The sequence below is a fragment of the Trachemys scripta genome, chromosome 4 (assembly GCF_013100865.1).
Source record: "Trachemys scripta elegans isolate TJP31775 chromosome 4, CAS_Tse_1.0, whole genome shotgun sequence".
NCBI lineage: Eukaryota > Metazoa > Chordata > Testudines > Emydidae > Trachemys > Trachemys scripta.
Window position 1 is genome coordinate 61,251,845 of NC_048301.1, and position 16,263 is coordinate 61,268,107.

Here is a 16,263-nt window from a genome sequence, read left to right on the forward strand (position 1 = left end):
CCAATCAGTAATCCTGAAGATTTTCGCTAGGACACACAACCATTTACAATACATTGGGGAATTTAGGTTACATTAAGTTAGGGAGGCCAAAGTGATGTCTGTGAGCACCATGTAGGCCAGGGAATTCTATAACCCAGCCTGCCACCACATTTCTCTCAAATACAAAAGAGTCACCACAGAGACTCCAAGTATGCACCCCAGTATGCATGTTCAACCTGGCTCTTGGATCCCCCTAGAGAACTGCACTCTGGGACTTGTACTTTTCACAGCCTGCAATTCTTATTAAGAAGGTGCATGAAATCTCTTCCATTTTAGGAAAATTAGGTGAAGCCAAAGGACTCCAGAAAAATGCAATGCATGAATCCCTTGGGTGGGCAATTTTTAGTATTGAATAGATAAAAAAGCCCTACCCAACATCCATCTTGTTCCTGGTTGGTGCTACTTGTATTTAGCCCAGTTTAAGGAGGACAGTCTTCAAAACTTGGAATGTCGGCTTCCAAGTTGCAATGTCTTGAAAAGATCCTCGCATTGTTCCTGACCACTGAAAAACAGGCGCAGAGACTTCCCCTGAGGAAACTAACCTCAGTCAGATAGCCTGCAAGGTGGGACAGTAGTTCTAGTTAGTTCCATGTAGCCTACAGTCTAAGCTAGGTGTAATCAAAAGCTTCTAATTCTTTACCTTCTGACTGAGTATTAAAGGCTCCTTCGAGTAACCTGGGACTCAGCAGTCAAGTCATTGGTGAGATGAACATGCTGAATTTTGAGAGTAGCTGGATTCATTCTGCAGCACCTGCCTAAAGAAGCTATCTTTCTGGAGTCTTCTTAGAACCTCTAGAACTGACAGAAGCAGTGGATTTTTGCTTTCTTGAGCAAACTACATTCTTTTTAACCAAGTTACCATCCTGAGTAACACCTTTTAGAGGAGATCTGGTTATGCAATTCCTATCTTAAAGGTCCCCATTCTCACCCCCAACAACTCTTGTCTATAAATACTTTCATATTATACATGAGCTTAGTGCTCTAAGTGCCAGCATGACAGCCCGGAGGAATGAAGGCCTCTCTTTAGCGGCTACGCACACACAGCAACAGGCAGCAGCAGTGCACGCTTCCCCCTCACTGTCCTGCCAAGGGCCTCAGTCCCCATACAGAGAAAATGCTTCTGAGGGCAAGAGAGAAGTTCAGTTTTTAAGGCCCATTTAGTCCTTGGCCTCTGTGGTGAGATTAGCAACTTCAGTATCAATTAGAAGCAGTTTAGGATAACGGCTGTCTAGACACCTGTCAACTACAAACCAGACTGAGCCCCACAATTCTTTTCACAGTCGGAGCCCTTATTATTTGAGATAAAGTGCGTTGAGATGCATTAACAGTGCACAGTTCTCCTCCACCTCTTCCCATGATCAAAACTCCTGCTCCCGCTTCTAATGCAGGAGGTAGCTTCTTTTAAAAAAAGACTCATCAGTATACAGAGAGCCACCATCCAAAAGCTCTGTAGAATTCTGCTTGTTAATTTTCCATTTCTTTCCCTGCTCAAATCCCCCAGCCTGGCTCCACCCTCACCTCCTGAACCCCATGTCTGTTAGCACAGCGTTAACGACTCTAACCTGCTTGAGCACCCAGTTATATTAACTCCAATTTTAAAGCCCCCAAATACAGCAGTGATGCATAATTAATCAGTTTTGCTTCAGGTTTGCTGCTGCAGCAGCCGCTGAGGTGAGATTTAATGAAGCAGAAAAGACTCTGATTCAATGAAGAGAAGCTGTGACTCTTGGAATCTCAAGTCATTCAGCACGGTTTTAACACTTTGAAGCCCCATGTGGTTCAGTTTCTCTCTCCAGTGGCATCAAAAGACTCAGAAAGGGAATTATTATTTTGTCAGGAAAGAAAATCGCTTGATCAGGGCATTCATAACAGTGTCTCTCCTGCCTCCACGAATGTCTGTACAGGAGGTGAACGCACTGTGCTTGGAAGGACAAACCAACAATGGCATTTCAGTTATTTGCTGTATATGGAATTTCAATGGTACCATTTTGAGTCATGCTCCTTTATTTGGCAGGTGTAATGATAGGGCAGACCAGATGGTGGGGGCTTAATTCCAACTGATGTGTCCTTTAAAATGACTCATGTTGCCATGGGATTAGGTCACAATAACAGGTCTGCAAATGCCACAGTACTTTCCCGACCCCTCATGCTGCACCTCCTATCAGTTCCAGTGTCACGTTCAGTACTTCTCGCTCCGTGATGCTCACAGAGCACAGGGACCAGAATATACCACATTAGAAAAATGGATGGCTTGGGGACTGCTCAAGGGCTACAAATCTTCTCGCTTCCCTGTTATTGATTTCAATCCAGCACAGACCAGTAACAGCCAAAAGTCATTTCCATCTGCAGCTATTCTGTGGCCTATGTGAAATAAGTTTGGGCATCTCAGCCCAGTTCCGAGTACACAAGTGTCCACATCACAAAAACTGGGAGGTGACAGCAGCAACCAAAGGTGAATAGGATGGAGCCAGAATGAGCCTTTCATCCATAGAAATGGTCCCTCCAAAATAAAGCTAAGGCTTATTGGCAGGACAGCACGAAACCTTTCCCCCCCCCAATACTCACACAACTCTGATACTCAGAATGTTATGCCTGGTTCTATTGTTAGGCGAGTTTGTGCTAACAAATGGCTTTTGGACATAAACACCCATGCGAGCCTCTTATCAAAGCTGTGGGGTGCCTTGGATATGAGGAACCAACTTCAGAGGTGATGTGAAAGGTGGTACAAAAGTTACAGTCCCTTACACTACAGTTAGATTCCCCCTAAACTTACACAGCCCCCTCTCTATAGATACATAAGGAGTCTTGGCTGGAGTCAGCTACATGATAAACTAGAAGATGTAACAAGATACATATTACAGAAGCCTCCAGAGCTCCTCAGCATGTAAATCATATCAACTTAGCCTCCCTTGCACACCTTAGCTAGATTTCCCTAGTCTTACAATCACAGTAAGTGTAAGGGGGTACTAATTAATGCTCCCTTACATAGGGTTACCATCCGTCCGGGTTTCCCCAGACATGTCCGGCTTTTTCAGTGTTAAATGGCCGTTCGGGGGGAGATTTCTAATCAAGAAGAAATGTCCGGGATTTCCCCCTTCCCCTCCTGCAGAGTGCGGCGCAGCTGATTGGACGCCTGGCCTGATTGAAAGCCGCTCGCAGCTACTAGGGCCTCTAGCAGCCAGAGTCCCTCCCCCTCCTCCTCCCCCTCCTTCCCCACAGAGCAGCCGGCAGTGTTTGATTCCACGTGGAGCCTGCATTTCTCCCTCTGCCGGGTGAGTGGGGGGAGCAGGGCAGACGGGGGTGTGTGTAGAGGCTGCAGGGGCTGGGCAGGCAGGGGGCGCAGAGGCTGCAGGGCGAGTGGGGAGCAGGGGGCACAGAGGCTGCAGGGGCGGGGGGGTGCAGAGGCTGCAGGGGCAGGGCAGGCAGGGGGCGCAGAGGCTGCAGGGCGAGTGGGGAGCAGGGTGCACAGAGGCTGCAGGGGCAGGGGGCGCAGAGGCTGCAGGGTGAGTGGGGAGCAGGGGGCACAGAGGCTGCAGGGGCAGGGGGCGCAGAGGCTGCAGGGTGAGGAGGAGCAGGGCAAGCAAGGACATAGAGGCTGCAGGGGCTGTGGGGCGAGTGGGGAGCAGGGAATCACTTAGCAACCCCCAACCAAGATCAGAGCGGGAGGGAGAAGGGGGAATGCGGGGTGCTCAGAGGAGGGGGCAGAGTTGGGGCAGGGACTTTGGGGAAGGGGTTGGAATGTGGGCGGAGAAGGGGTGGGGTTGGGACGGGGGCGGGGAAGGGGCGGAGTTGGGGCAGGGCCGGGGGCGGGACCGGGGCCCCGTGGAGTGTCCTCTTTTTTAAATGTTTGAATATGGTAACCCTACCTTACAAACATCCACCATCTGCAGACACACCTCAGAAACAAGACAACACCCTCCGCTCCTGCTGCCTTGGTCCATTTTTTCCCCTCTCTCCTAGAATTGAATCTATGGATTTTGAATGATGATGATTAAAATCTTGTATACAGTGCCATCAATTTACAGAAATAGACGTGGTCCCTGTCCTAACTAGCTTGAGAGCAAACCCAAGACAAAACCTAAAACAATCCAGGGAAGTGAGGGTGTGGAGAGATTATCAATGAGGATAACAAGGTGAAAGACATTTCTGGAAGTAGGTTTTAAAGGAGGGATCACGAGGAGGAGAACAAGGGGGCAGATGGTGGACAGGAAAAGGAATAGTCTTCCCAGATAGGGGATAGTATAACAATGAGTGAGAGAGACAGATGAAGGAAGCAGTAAAGCCAATAGATGTGAGAATGGGAGTTTGGAGTATGAAATAAGAGGAGATGGCAGCAGCTGGACTGGTGCAGGTCATGAGAGCAGCATGCCGTCTAATAGCTGAAGCCATTTTGTTACAGAACATAAGTCACCTGTAATGTCTGCCATGAAAAATAGAACTCCACAGTGTCCGGGAAGCACATGGAGGACCATGCCAATATGGAAGAATCTTTAAAAAAAAAACAACGGAATTGTTGGAAGAGCAGGTGGCAGTGATGCTAGAACAGAAGCATCACCAAAAAAATGGCTGTACATACATCTGCTGTGCAGCCACAGCATCAGCAGGGTCTGGATGGAGACTGGACCACAGTAGTGCAGTACGGGGTACCAATAGCAGTGAAAAAGGAAGAAGAGGCTGAGCCCTTCATAAGAAGTGTCTGTGTCACCCACACGGACATGCACTAAAACTCATGTGCATACACAGATCCTCACACATACGGAGAACCAGATACACAGAGTGAGGCACACAGAATATCATTAATGATAGCTATGTGCGTTTAGAAACACTGGAGGTTATTGAAAGTTTTCAGAGGGAAGAGCTTTTAACTGGAAAATGCTAATTTGACAAACAGACCGTTTTGCAAGAATATATCAATTTCATTGAAGTTTTCAGTGATCAAAGCACTCCTTTTCAACAGTGTCAGAGGGCTTTGTTTCAACTTCAATTTCAACATTTATATTAAAGTCAAAATTAAGTGTTTTGACCTTTATTGAAACAATGTTTTGGTAAGGCTGTTTTGACAATTCCAAAACAATTTTGCTTTGGAATTTGTTTTGCAGGAAACAGCAAGATTTCAACTTTTTGTTCCAATTCAGGATGAAAGGAAATTTCAAAATTTATTGTGGAAAGAAAATTTGTTTTTTGACTAGCTCTAAGACCCATGGACCAAGACTGGACTCTGGTCCAATGGGCACAAAAACCCACCTGCACAAACATACATTAGCCACAGTAACACACACACATACCACACACATACATGAATCAAGCTCTGAAAACAGCACACACAGAGGCACACACAGACAGCAAATGCATTCTTGGAGTGAGTTCCTCCTTGCCCTGTGGATTAACTGCATTAATGGGATCGGCAACCTTTGGCACACAGGTTTCAGGGTAGCAGCCGTGTTAGTCTGTATCCTCAAAAAGAACAGGAGTACTTGTGGCACCTTAGAGACTAACAAATTTATTAGAGCATAAGCTTTCGTGGGCTACAACCCACTTCTTCGGATGCATATAGAGTGAAACTGATTGATTTTTCCTTGTTTTTAAGATCCAAGGGGTTTGGATCTTGATTCACCAGGAGTTGGTGGGAGGAAGGAGGGGGGGATAGTTAATTTCTCCTTGTTTTAGATCCCAAAGGGATTGGATCTGTGTTCACCAGGGAATTGGTGAAAGGTTTCTCAGGGCTTCCCAGGGAGGGAATCTAATTGGGAAATGGTGGCAGCAGAACCAGAGCTAAGCTGGTAGTTAAGCTTCATCTACAGCCTCAGAAACAACCCTCAAAAAGAACAGGAGTACTTGTGGCACCTTAGATGCATCTGAAGAAGTGGGTTGTAGCCCACGAAAGCTTATGCTCTAATAAATTTGTTAGTCTCTAAGGTGCCACAAGTACTCCTGTTCTCTTTGGCACACAGCTCATCAGGGTAATCCGCTGGTGGGCTGCAAGACATTTTGTTTACATTGACTGTCCACAGACATGGCCCCCTGCAGCGCCTAGTGTCCGCGGTTTGCCGTTCCTGGCTAATGGGAGCTGCGGGAAGCGGAGACCAGCACGTCCCTGTGCCCCACAGCTTCCCGTAGCTCCCATTGGCCGGGAATGGCGAACGGCGGCCACTGGGAGCTGCGGGGGCCTGTGCCTGCCGACAGTCAACGTAAACAAAATGTCTCACGGCCTGCCAGCGGATTACCCTGATGGGCCACATGCCAAAGGTTGCTGACCCCTGTGCTATTTTATCACCTCCCCTCTGAGAGCTGCTTGCCTCTAAGTCAGCCATTAAGAATTGAGCCAGTTTATCCATACGAGACAGCTGCATGAAAACATCACAGAGCAGCTTTTCTCCCTCTGACATCCCTGTTGCTGTTGGATACTCAGCAATGTGTATATGCCCAAATGCCTTTCACACCACAGCCTAGGCAAGCCATTCCTCCAGCTTTAAGCTGGACAGCTCTGCTTTTCTAAGGTTTGTCCTCTAACCAGTACTGAGACAAAACCAGACGATCTTGTCTGGGATCACATGGGGGATGCCATTTTTAAGAGTGAGCTGCCTCACTCCCACCAATGTGACCTTGCATGCACCATGCATGCGAAATCATGGGGCCAGGGCGCTCTTCAAAGTGGCATCCCCTATGCAGCAAGACCTTGCACACACCATGAGAGGTCACACCAGCGGAAGTGGAGCCACTTCTGCAGGCGGGAGTGAGCCCAAACTCTTTCCAGAAGTACTGGAATGTCCAGAATTCTGGGGATCCATGAGTGGTCACACTACTACAGCCATGATGATATGGGGAATTTTACTGCCAGACAAAAAACATTGTGCACAGTTGTGGGGATGTATCATCCCTACACCAACCTAATGGAAAGTTCCATGAGGAGGTAAGGGTCACAATGGGACACTTGCAAGGTAATAAATCATGGCCTTATGTAAGGCCCCCTGGTGGTCTAGGGATTATATAAGATGAGGTAAACAAGGTAATAAATCATGGCCTTATGTAAGGAACGGTTGAACCAATTGGTGTGGGGCTATACATGTGATAAACACATGATTTTCCTTCTTGTCCAATCCGTAGATGTGTGATTATAGCCTAATTGGGTTACGTAATGTTGAGAAAAACTATAAAAGAAAGCTTGTAATAAACGGATTCGGATTCAGCTTGCAACCACATTGGTCGTGTGCTTTATCTGCTCCGCATGGAACCCCACAAATGGTGACCCCGACGTGATTCGGCTTGGACATCGAGGCAGCCAACTGAAGCGTTCGGTGAGAAAAGGCGCAGGTGGCAGCCGCGGCAGGAGGTAACGGAGGATACTGGCTCCTGGTCGTCCGAGAGAGACGTTCGTGAGCTCACAGGTGAGCAGCTGCATTTCATAAAATGGGCTCTGCTTTGTCTGCAGAGGAGGAGACGGTGCATGATTTTTTATTACGCATCGCTGAAAAGCGGGGAGAGAAGCTTCCCTCTGACGTGTTGTCCCGTTTGTTGAAATGGGGGCAGAGACGCGGGTTTTTTGTTACTCCTGATACTGTCTTTGATAAAGCAGTCTGGGAAAGCCTCGGCTCTGATCTATGGAAATCGGTTGCCCACGGCAACAAAGAGGCCGTGTCATTGAGCCAAATATGGTGCAAATCTAAGAAACTGATAGAGACGCTTGTGGCAGAAGCCGAGGTCCAGTCGGCCATTAATGACCTCTTTCGGCCAAAAGAGGAGACGCCTTATGTGTTGCCGGTGGGAGCCCGTAAGTTCTTTGGGGGTAAGGACACTATCATACCACTCATCTCCAGTGCAGCCGAAGCTGATCCTAGTATCGTCCCGTTACCGGACGACCCCGCGGATAAAATGAAGGTCTCGAGCCCAGAAGGGGATAAGTTACAAGAATTTCGGGTGGAAATGTACAAACAGGGCCTTCAGCTACAGGACATGCTAAATCAGTTGTCCCATTTGGCCGGTGAGAGCCATCCCCCGCAGTCCCACACATTGCGAGCCCTGAACCAGCCCGGCTTTCCTGTCACCAATGATGTTTGTACCCCAAAGTTCCGGGCGGAGTTCCCGGGGCAGGGTAAGCAGTTGCGAAATAGGTTGAAAAGAATGGCGGAGCGAGGCTTATCTAACTTTAAAAGGACATATAGGAAAAAAACACCGGATAAGATCCCTCCGGCCGTGGCTCAAAACACAAATTGCTGAAGAGCCCGACGCCGCCACGCAGAAGCCGGACAACGACCGCACGGCACCGGCCTTGCACTTGTTGTTTGCTACAACCTAGACACCTGATAATGCTGTACTTCTATTTGTTTGGACTCCTTATTATAGGAGCAGGGGTCTTTGTATGTCCAAACTCTGTACCTTTTGTTAACCCACGACAGAATGTTTGGGTCACCTGGGCGAACCAGACTGGCCAAGAAGCCCCTTTTTGCTTGTCCATGGCCACCCCATCGGATCCCTTTAAAACATGTCTTATTGGCTATCCTTATTTACACACCAATGGTTTTCATGGGCATTTACGTAATATTACGTTTCTTACAAAGTTCCTTATTTAAGAAAAAGGGGGGAGGTGTGGGGATGTATCATCCCTACACCAACCTAATGGAAAGTTCCATGAGGAGGTAAGGGTCACGATGGGACACTTGCAAGGTAATAAATCATGGCCTTATGTAAGGCCCCCTGGTGGTCTAGGGATTATATAAGATGAGGTAAACAAGGTAATAAATCATGGCCTTATGTAAGGAACAGTTGAACCAATCGGTGTGGGGCTATACATGTGATAAACACATGATTCTCCTTCTTGTCCAATCCGTAGATGTGTGATTATAGCCTAATTGGGTTATGTAATGTTGAGAAAAACTATAAAAGAAAGCTTGTAATAAACGGATTCGGATTCAGCTTGCAACCACATTGGTCGTGTGCTTTATCCGCTCCGCATGGGACGCCACACACAGTGGGCAGTTTTATGGTGGCTGATCCTCATAGGACAACACCACAGTAACTGATACATCTTTGTTTTGCACTCAATCTTTCCCACTAACTCTGGGTCCAAATACTTGATTTTTCAGTGACCACTCTCCAACATACTGCCAATTCCGCTGATTAGGCCCTTGACATCAGCACAGTACCCCTTCCTCCTCGACTGGAACGATGAGAGCTCCCCCTCTTTTAATCCACTTTAACTACTGGATATCAGGGAGCCTAGTAGGGTGAGCTGTCCCAAATGGACCTACTGGGGAATGAGAAGAAAATTCATAGGACGGGGCTAAACCAAGCAGCAGCAGTGTGCTGGAAGCATCCTAAAAGATTCATTAAAAGAAGAAACATCTTTTCCTAGCAACTCTCCACCTGTTTTACTTGCTCCGCAAAGTCAAAGTCAAGGCTAAAGGTAAACAGGACTAAAAATCAAGGATGTGGTGCTGAAAATTGAGCAGACAAATGGGATGATCAATACCTTCTGGAACCTCATATTCAGCAATCGCCAATTGGCTTTGACAGCTTACTTGTTTTTGGCTATGTTAAAAAAAACACAGTGGTCTTGACTTCCCCCTCATACCCATTTTACATTAGTGGAGCGACTTCCGATTTACACTTCTGAGAGTAAGAGGAGAGTCAGGCATGAAAAAGAGAGAGTGAAATGGAATACCTTAGCCTGAAACACAGCTGTTAGGGCAGGGTCTCCCAAATCTTTTCAGAGCATAGACCACATTTTAAAATCAATGAGTGTTTCCTGGACAATCTAGTGTCCTGGCCAACCCTCCCCCTCTTCCATTGCATAGACCACCTTCCATCTTAAGAACAATCAATCATATCTCTGGAGCAACCAAAGCACTGGCTTCCAGGGAAATGTAATATTAAGACGTTTAGTGTACAAGTTCTATTTAACGTCACATAGTGAATAGACACACTGAGGAGCCAGCAGACCAGCTACCTCTTGGTGTACCCTAGCAAGTGCTCTGTTACCTTCCCCTCTCTCCTGCCTCCCCCACATGATCCAATTTAAGAACCACTAGACTACAGTAAGAGGCAAATTCCATGTTGAAGTAGGTATAGCCATACCACAGGGGAAAGAATAGTTGAGATCTGTTGTGATAAGCGGGCCCTACAAATTTATCTTAATTGTGAGCTCACCTGTAGAACATAAGTGAAAATTCATAAGATGTCAGAATAACCTATGACAACAAATTGTGATGGGGAAAGGTATGAAAGGGAAACTGGCTGGATTACTCCAGAACAAAAAGATGTAATGATGTAACTCAAGCACTGTGGTCAGATCCTGCCTGATAAACAAGAGGAGTTGAGGAGTGAAAATTCATAAACCAAAATTGGTACGTTGGATATATGGCCTAATTGGTGGACAAAATAGTGAGGGGATGGGCTATTCCACCCATCACTCCCTTTTGGTGTCCTTAAAGAAAGACTTAAATTTGACTACATGGCTGCCATATCCATCTCCTCCTGGGATCCCAGACCTTCTTTGTTCTAATCCTGAGAGATGTCCTGACAAGACTGGGACAAAGAAAGGGACCCAGATGACACTGTCACCTCCATCAGCTCTGGCTAAATCCCAGACACCACCTGGGATGTGTGACAGTCTGCCACCCTTCCCTCATCCAATGTGTTCTTGTCTTTCCTATCTCTCTCCCCTTCTTCCTTCTCTCTAATAAGAGTCCAGCTTAACTGTCCAAGACTGCTAAGAGTTCACTAAAAGCAAGACTCTAAACAGCCTGATGCTGGTACAAGTTTGCCAGGTCTCAGAGTGCCTGATAAGACCATAGGCTAGGCCTATGGTTTTCCAGCAGTGAGATAGCAAATTAGAGTCAACACCTAGAAGGTGGAGGGGTAGCTCAGCGGTTTGAGCATTGGCCTGCTAAACCTAAGGTTGTGATGTCAATCCTTGACGGGGGCCGGCCACTGAGGGACCTGGGGCAAAATCAGTACTTGGTCCTGCTAGTGAAGGCAGGGGGCTGGACTTAGATGGCCTTTCAGTTCTGAGATAGGCATATCTCCATATATTTATTTTAAGCTGCATTTTCTAGTTTTTAAATTCTTCTCTCCCCATTTGCACATTTGTCTTGTTTGTAGAAAACAGGATTGAACTTTAGCAACAACAGCAACAACAACTCCAGCCCATCTTAACTTCTTCTCTTTTCCTCAAAAGAGAGGGTTATTACCATCTTTAAGACTATCAAACAAGGTGGTTTTTCCTTGCAAAAATTCTCTCCAGCTAATGGGAGAAAGATGATATTAAAATGAAAGTCTTACTCAATTCTTTACATTTTATATGCTTTTCCTTCTTTTCTGTATCTTTAAAAAACAAAAACAAAAAAATGTTGAAAGGCTGTTTAATGGTGTATTTGCTTGGTGCTAAGCAGGCTGAAGTCTCTGTGTATCAAACCCTGGCTGTTGTTTAACACACTTTAATGTTGGAGAATGACAGAGTCATGTTAAAATCTTTGCCTCTCTGGGCCCAAATATTTAATCTAGATTAATACAACAGCTCCAGATAGGGTTACCCCCCGCTCACCAACACCCCTCTGATCCAGAAGTGCACAGGGGAAACAGCCCCAGTCTGGGGCACCAGGATCCATGTGACTTCCAACTGTCCCCCAGTTAAGTAAGCTCAAGAATACAAGGAACAGCTTAGAGGAGCCAGCCAGAAATTGAGCCACTAGAGGTGGAGAAAAGCTGCTGAAGCAGGGACCTGCAGCCTCAGATCTCACCAGCCTCCAATGGTTTTTAGAGTTTTCCTCTGGATATTTCTTCCTTCTCTGCTTGCTCCCATTCTGTCCCATCCCCTTCCTCTCAGTCTGTCAGCCTTCCCATGTCATGATCCCCTTTTCTCATTCTGGCAGGAACGGTTTCTCATTGTTTGTACAGTGCCTAGCACAATGGGATTTCAACCTTAGTTGGAGCCCCTAAGCACTATATGGCCTGGTGAGCTCTAGTGTTCATTTGAGATACACAATGGGAGAGAATTCACAGCTATCATATCCTGACCCTGACTGTCCGCTTGTACACTAAAAACCCACGCAGCGCCCAGAGACGCACAAAAGTGGTCTGGAATTCAGGTGCATATGATACCCCAGGGACATCCCCCTCAAGATTTCTGAGGAAGACTTTGGAACAATCAAAGCAAAGACTGCCCTCTGAAAATCCATCCCAAGTTTCACACTCAACTCAGTGCTTAGGAGACACAATTATAGGGGTTTATTCAGTGCTGTGTAACACTCAGACAGCAGGCAGGCATTGTAAAACTCATCATTCACGTACCTCACTCTTGTGTTTCAGTGTTCCGTTTTAAGGACCTCAAGTAATTTGGTAATTCATAGATTTTAAGGCCAGAAGGAAACTTCTGTGATCATCTAGTCTGACCTCCTGGATAATACAGACCAGAGAACCTCACCCAATAATTTCTGCCTCAATCCCATACCTTCTGTTGAGCAACAGGATATCATTAGAAACAGAGTCAGTCTTGACGTAGAGTCTGCAAGTGCCACTATGCAATAGCACAGCCTATAATTAAATATTTTCATGTACCCAAAATAGTGCTTAGCTCTTCACAGAAACCAATTCCACAGTGATGTTATGCAGCTCTTTAATCGTACATCTACTAGCACACACTATCAATGACGAGCAAGGCCAGCTATATGGATCCTACACTCAAGTTGCATAAATTGCCTGAGGCTGCTTACCTTATGTTCTGCTAGAATCATTGCTCAGTGCACTTTGGAGTGGGAATGCTTACAGCATAGCTTCATTTCCCCTTGTAACCCATGCCCGCTTCTTGCCAGCTACATGAATTGCTTGCACTGCCGATGTGTACTGCCACCCTAAGTGTGCTGCAACACTAAAGCAGCAGTGTCACTGTTTCCATATAAATTCCTTATTCCCCCACCACCTGACTTCAAGGGGCAAGTCACTCCATTTCTGTGCTGTACAACTCAATGAATACAAAGTACTTGGAGTGACAGCCCTTCATTATTGGCTCCTCCCCAGAGAACCTTCAATGCTGTTGATAGCATTAATCTAAAACAAGAGTGAGAGGTCAGAGAGGAGCCATGGGGAAAAAAGGACATATGTGCTTATGTGAGACCTTCTAATGCATTGTGCTAACCAGAGCTTGAGCTATGCTGTCCCATGTCATGGAACATCCAACTTGGCAGAGGGCAATGTCACCCTGAGTAATCAGAAGGGACATGAGAAAAATTTGAAAGAGCCAAGTATTTCCTGCTGCTCTCAAAACTGTTGCTGTCATCTCAGGACTGTTTACATGGCAGAGTGTTAAAATAGCACTGGCACTAGATACCAGCTGTCCATGGATGTCCACTATCATCAGAGGACCTGCTGGAAGCATGGTTAACACTTCTCAGTTGCTTTGAATCAACCACTATCAACTTTGGATCTGGTGAAGACACAGAGGGAAGATGCCAGGTGTCCAGTATTGCCCACTGAAACTCACTGAAAACACAAGCATCCAATGTCACTGAGTGTCCTCTGTCACCCGTTATCACCCGCGAACCTGCTGCAAGTACAAGGAAAAACTGCCATCTGGCACTATTGTCCATGAAGCCACTCAGATGGAGAACAGATGAGTCACCAGTGGCAAACACTGGATACCACCACAAAAAGTGCTGTATAAAAACCTTAGCTAGATCACATGAAACCATGGGGGACAGGTGCCCACTATGGTCTGCAGACCCACTGAAAGTATAAGAAACAGATTCCATTTGCCCACAGGTGCCCACTTTTGCCTATGGAGCCACTGAAAGTGCAGCAATCCTCTACCAACATCCTGCTATGGCCAACGAAACTGCTGAAAGCAAAAGGACCACGTAGCTGCCTATGGATGGCCATGCTCACCCAAGGACTCGGCAAAAAGCAAGGTCTGAAAAAGGCACTTCCATGCTGTGACTTAGCTTTTCAGTCTTTCCAAGATGTGCTGCACATCAGCTGGGTGATATGTTCAGTAAGGGCAATCAAGAGAGGGGGAAAAGCAGATTTAGGAATATGCCAATCTTCGGGCATAATGAAGGTTTTGCTTTTCCCTCTGGGTCACCTGCAGTGGGGAGAAATTGCTTCTACTTCATGTTAGAGTTTTATACAAAGACATGATATAGCTGGGAATGGGGCTGAGGCGCTGCTGGGACTGCATCAGCTGAAAGGGGTTTGCTCACATGAAGTCCACAAGCCTGGCTGCTAATGGCAGAGTCACTGGAACCAAAATGTCAGCGGATTCACAATTGTCATTTATTTTTCTAGGCGCTAAGGAGTGGCTGGTCCAGTCTCCCTTTTATCTGCCATTCTGGAGAACTTCCAGCCCCATTCAGGAGGAGGATCAGCACATGTGCCTCAGAGCAAGGCTGAAAGCTTAACTCTCTCTGACAGCTGGGAGGGTCACAGTTCCATCAGCTCCTCTTTCGCTCCCACACTTTGCATTTGCTCCAGCAGCGCTGTTCAGAGTGAAACGTAACAGACATGGAGGAGACTTTTGTCCTACTTGTGGCCCAGTGCAAAGGGAAGACTGAGACACAAGAGCTGTCAGATCCTATCTGCTCTTTATCACTTGGCTTGTTCTTTCTTCCTGAAGTGAAGTTGCAGCTGCACTGGATGGAAGTGCATAAAGCAGTCCCTGGAGATGGAGGAGAAGTGCTGACTGGATGAATCTTTCAGCTCATTCTGATGCCATCCCCCTGCCCTAGGCACTTTTTTCTCCTCTCCCCTCAAATAAAATGGGCATTAACAACCTGCTTCATTTTTCACAGATGGCTCCCTAGGGAGTGTTCCTGTGAATGGCCAACACTCCCTTCAGCTCTAGGGATTGGAAAGGCCGAGAGTTAGAGTCCTGCCCCGTGCACTGTGGAATAAGGTCAGCATTTCCCCCTTCCTCCCACCATCACCTGGACTTGCTAGGAAGAGGTAAGCCCCTTCTCCCATTCTCACCCCATTGAAAAAAATCCACCATCCTCCTAGTTCAGACTCTGTAAGGATGAAGCCATAGGAAAGGGCCAACATTCCTATATTCTAGGCTGTCTATTAAAGCAGCTGGGTACCCCATGCCCTGGTCTCCATAGAGAAGAATTAGTCCTCTCCCTGTACTGGGCTCAGGATAGCCAACAGCAAAACAAAACATTCCACTGACAAGACAGGAGTTTCTTCACACAAGACTGAAATAACACAATTATTTCAGGCCAACTCCTGAGGGTCTCACTCAGTCAACCCCCTCCTCCAACTGAAGTCAGTGGTTAGGACTCAGTAAAACCTGAGTAAAGGTCTCAAGATTGGGTTCATAACAACTTGGTACCAAAATCCTTCTAGCTGATAGGCCAAATTCGGTGGGAATTTGCTTGAGTGAGAGGTCAGGGATGGGGGGAGGGAACGAGTGCAGACCTTGGGATTTAGCATGATGGAAGTGCTGAATGCTCAGCACCCCTCCAGATCAGTTCCTGTGTCTGTAATGCAGAGCACCCTGGGCCATTGCTCTACAACTGAGACGCTAACACACTGTTACAAACATTAACCAAGTCCTAACGCTTCTGTTACAAATGGAAAGGACCAGAGGTGAGTCCAAACTGCAAAAGTTCCCCTTTCAGGAGCAGTCATAGATTCAAGGAAGTTTGAATCCTAGGTTTTGGGTTCAACCCATTACGGAGATGGAGACTGTTTGCAAAAGTCAGATCTGGGTGAGGAGTTTCACCATCGCTGTTTGATTTGAGCCCATCTTTAAAGAGGGCCTTGGGTATTTTAACATACAGACAATACAAAGCTGTCTCATTCACAGACACATGGATGGAGATCTCCTCTTAGGGCTGGTCCACACTAAGCCCCCAGTTCGAACTAAGATATGCAACTTCAGCTACGTGAATAACGTAGCTGAAGTCGAAGTATCTTAGTTTGAACTTAAAGGTACTTACCGCAGGTCCACACGTGGCAGGCAGGCTCCCCCGTTGACTCTGCCTACTCCTCTCGCGGAGCAGGATTACCGGCGTCGACTGCGAGCACTTCTGGGATCGATTTATCGCGTCTAGACAAGACATGATAAATCGATCCCAGAAGATCGATTGCTTGCCGCCGAACCAGCGGGTAAGTATAGACGTACCCTTACATCCAGCAGTTTCATATGACTTTCTTGAGTCGTTCTATGTACCCAGCTGCCTCACGTGGGATGTCTTGGAGCAGGTTGGGAAGGCAGCCTCCCAGGCATTTGAAGGA

The 16,263-nt window shown here is 46.8% G+C and overlaps 1 long non-coding RNA gene across 1 annotated transcript; it reads right to left on the bottom strand.

Moving 5' to 3' along the window:
- Positions 1-346: 346 nt before the first annotated feature.
- LOC117876912 lies at positions 347-12,923 on the bottom strand. Its single transcript, XR_004645571.1, has 4 exons — positions 12,747-12,923; positions 4,451-4,527; positions 3,906-4,007; positions 347-595 (listed from the first exon to the last, which is right to left on the bottom strand). It is a non-coding gene; the product is annotated as an uncharacterized LOC117876912 (long non-coding RNA).
- Positions 12,924-16,263: the final 3,340 nt, after the last annotated feature.